This window comes from Echinops telfairi, unplaced genomic scaffold (genome assembly GCF_000313985.2).
Source record: "Echinops telfairi isolate 266 unplaced genomic scaffold, ASM31398v2 ScPeMD7_7420;HRSCAF=8458, whole genome shotgun sequence".
In the NCBI taxonomy this organism is placed as follows: domain Eukaryota; kingdom Metazoa; phylum Chordata; class Mammalia; order Afrosoricida; family Tenrecidae; genus Echinops; species Echinops telfairi.
Window position 1 is genome coordinate 51,458,673 of NW_022111320.1, and position 4,049 is coordinate 51,462,721.

Consider the following 4,049-nt stretch of genomic DNA (forward strand, 5'->3'; position numbering starts at 1 on the left):
GCTGTGTTTTATATTCTTGGGTTATATGACTTCTGGGCCCCTGAGAGGCAGGGGGGAGGCATGATGGAAGTTCCCCTGTCCCCAACCCGCCACGTCCCCTTGTCTCCCAAACCAACCACCAGCACAGCGGACAGGGCTCTGGGCCTGAGCCAGGCCCAACACAGACCTGCTTTCTCATGGGGTGAGGTGGGGAGGAATTAATGAGGCACCAGGAAGTGGGGCGGAGAGGCCTCCGGAAGGAGGCAACGTGCGGTGCATCCCCAGCAGCTTCGGGGAGGGTCTGCGAGGGGCAGCCGAGCTGCAGAAGCCCCAGGAAGAGCCCTCAGGGGCCCTCCCCTCCCCTGGCTCCCCAGCTGTGGTACCAACCCTCCCATCAAACCCCCCCAGTCTGGGGGTGAAACCCCAGGGGTCCTGGGCCCTGTTGGGCGGATCTTCTGAGGAAAAGTAGAATCCACTGTGAATAGAGGTGGGCTAGTGAGCCCATGGGTGAGCAAGGTCCAGACGAAGCTGGGGGCTGAGTGTTGTGGGGAGACCGGGCCGCCCCAGGTTCCCCGGGGTGTGGAGGGACTGGAAGCTGCCTGTGGCAGGCTTGAACCAGCTGGGACCCACTGGGATGGAGCTGCCTGGGCCCTGGCACCAAACCCTCATTAGGAGAGACCCTGCACCCCGCTAGGCCGCCAGCAAAAGGACAGCAGGGAAAATCCAGTTTGAGCTTGCAAGGCGGCTGCCAGCTCGGGAAAGCCCTGGGGAAAGAACTCCTCAAAGCCAGTGGCTGTTAGACCCGGGGCCCGTGCCAGTCGGGCAAAGCGGGGTCTTCCTGAGTGCCAATCCCACCAGGCCAGGCACCTGACTGCAGCCTGGGCACTCAGAGGAGTGACGGGGCCCAGGAAAGAGCCTGGCCACTGGCCTGGAGATGGCCATGGCCCAGGATGCCCTGCATGACGGGCAGCCCTCTGGGGCTCTCTGGTTTCCCCCTACCAAGAAAGCCACAACTTTTTCTGGGCCCCCTGAATCTGGGGTAGGAGCACAGGATCCACCTCACAGGCAGATCCTGGGGGTCACCACCTGTAGTGCACCCGCCTTTCAAAGACGGCTGTAGGTCAGAGCAGCAGCAGGACTGCCTGCAGCTGTGGAGATGGCAGGCTTGCCTCAGGCCCCTCAGAGCAGAGAATGTGCCCACAGTGTCCACACTGCCTCCCCCCAACAGTGCAGAGAAGACCCCTAGCGCTGACAGTGTGCCTCTGCCTGCCCAGTCAGGCCGCCTCCAGGTAGCAGGGTTTGGGGGTGAAATAGAGGGACCAAGCGGGTGACACAGTCAACCCAAAAGCCAGGTGCCCCATGAACAGTGGACTGAACACGAGTGCCCCTTGCCCAGGTCTAGCTCTGCCATGCAGCCCCCATGAGGACAGGCGAAAGCAGTTTTTGAAGGATCGCTTGTGTTGTTGAGACTAACACACAGCAGAGTACTGGTCAAGGTGGCCGTGTCCACGTGCATGCCTGGCTCACGTGGATGCTGCTCTTTAAGCCCTGCAGCTGTTCCCACCCTCCTCCTCAAACACTTTCCTCCTTCATCGACAGAAACTCCTGTCCCCCAGGGGTGCCTATCAAATCTTCCTGTGGGTTTTGAGCCTTTTGGGGGTCGAACGACCCTTTCACTGGGGTCGCCCGATTCATCACAGTAGCAAAATGGCAGTGATGAAGTACCAACGAAAATAATGTTATGGTTGGGGGTCCCCACACCATGAGGAACTGTACGAAAGGGTCGCGGCAGGAGGAAGGTGGAGAACCACTGGCTTAGAGGGTCTCTCCAGCTGCTGGGAGACTGCCTGGTATAGAGAAGCCCTCAGAAGTACTCCACTCACTGGATGGATGGATGGATGGATGGATGGATGGATGGATGGATGGATGGATGGATGGATGAATGGATGGAAGGATGGATGGGTGGGTGGGTGGATGGGTGGGTGGATGGAAGGATGGAAGGATCCCTTTCCAGCAGAGACGTGCATGAAGGTGTGTGCGTAGGCAGGCCAGGAGACCTCTTGGAGCAGAGATCTGGTCCATCACATGGACGGTTCCCCACAGAGCCCAGTGCTGAAGGCAGGGCTCTCTGACTCGTGAAGCTACACGCGGTGTGCTGGAAGAAGACTTCGGGGGTGTTCCAGGTCTAGCGTCATGACACATCTTTGTCAGGGTCCTAGATTCCAGGCTTACCCTCTTTCACGAGCCCTAGTGGCATCCTGGTGCTACACCAGGCTGCTAACCACCAGCTGTTCCGGGGAAGAAAGACGGAGCTTTTGACTCCCAGAAAGAGGGAGAGTCTTGGCAAGCCACAGGGCACTTCTACCACCCTGCAGGGTCGCCATGAGTCAGGAGTGAGTTCCTGTCTCCTTAAAATGGGCTCCCTCTGGAATGCAGATGAGTTGGAGCCACTGGAAAGCCCACTGCAGAGGTCTCGATTTCCTTCCTCCCGCTGTTTTTCTCCTGCCTGCTTGGTAAGAAGTGGGTAACAGGGACTCAGGCAGGGGCAACCACACGGGGCGTTGGTCTCTCTTCTCCAACAGCCTGTGCCCGCCTCACCCGTGTGCCCGCGCACACGCTCGCTTAGCGACTGAAAGGGGATTCATTCATTCATTCATTCATTCACTCGATGGGCACTTCTGGAGATTTCAGAGCAGCTGTAAACAGTGGTGAGGGCAGGGCAAACACACCTTGCTTGGATTTGCATTAGAAGAGGGTGCTTCAGAGCAGGAAGTGGACTCAATCAACCAACTAAGTTACCTCATTTAGGAGGGGCTCCGCTGTGGGAAGTAAGGGGGTCACGGAGGGGCTGTGCTGCTGAAAGAGGGACATTGGATCAGCGTTAGGGAACAGAGTTTTGTGGGGGGTGGGGGGGTGGAGAGAGCAGCAGAGAGGTGGTCTGGCAGAGCAGCACCCTGAGGGAGCAGCCAGGAGACCCAGGGAGGCAGGAGCAGGTGGGAGCCTCTTCAACTGCCATAAGGCCTTTGGATTTTCCTCCGGGCGAGCTGGGAGCTGGTGGCGGATCTCGAGCAGAGGAGCCAGGATCTGCCCGCTGGGATCTTGCAGTGTCTGCTAGGTGGTTCTGGCAGCTGCACTGAGACTAGGTGATGGGGAGCTAAGGGTAACACGCCGCCAATTACTGCTGTCCCCGTCGCTCAGGACAGACCTGGTTGCGTGGCTGAGCTCAGGTGGGGGCAGAGCAGGGGTCCGAGCATGGGCATGTTCAGCAGGTGACATGGCAGTTACCTGATGTTTGGGGCCTGGGGGTGAGGGGGCTGCTTAGAGGAGACTGAGAGTGCTACAGGGCTGGGCAGCCCGGAGGGAGGGAGGAGAGGGACGGAGCTGCCGGTGCAGCCACTGAGGGTGGCGGGGAGGGGAGCAGGCTGGTGTCTGTATCTGGGTTTGCCCATTGTCAGAGTAAACCAGCCTCTAACAACCGCAGGGGGTCCACAGGCGCAACTGTCCAGAGATAATATATAAAGATCATAGTAGAGTCATAGAAGATAGGAGAGATAGGAGAGAAAGTAAAATACAGGAGTCAGACATATGTCATAGTAGCATGCTCACCTTCTCCCGGATGGCCAGGATCTCAGCAGCCAGGTCTGCGCAGAGAGAGGAAATCTTTACTGTCTTGGGATATTTGTAGGTAGCCATAAGACGTGCATATTCAGTAGCTACATACGTCACAAAGTGAATGGTAACCACAGAAAAGTCCCTGAGCTCACAGGCGAGGAGACCTACTGCCTGCACTGGGGATAGGCAATGGGTGGATGGGTGCCTGCCTTGGTGGGAGGAGATACTCAAAGGATGTCAGCTTCTACAGGGAGAAACAACCATATGCTCCCTTTAAGGCAGCAGAGCTGTTCGGGGAGAACCTGTGGGAATAAGCAGGACGAGGTACTTGGGCTTTATCTCTAACTTGCCACGGTGGTGTCTTTCCAACTGCGGACCATGAGCTTCCCAGATTCCCTCTGTTGTAATGTAGGGAATATAGGCCGGGTCATATTTCCCTGTGTCAGTTTCCCATGCCC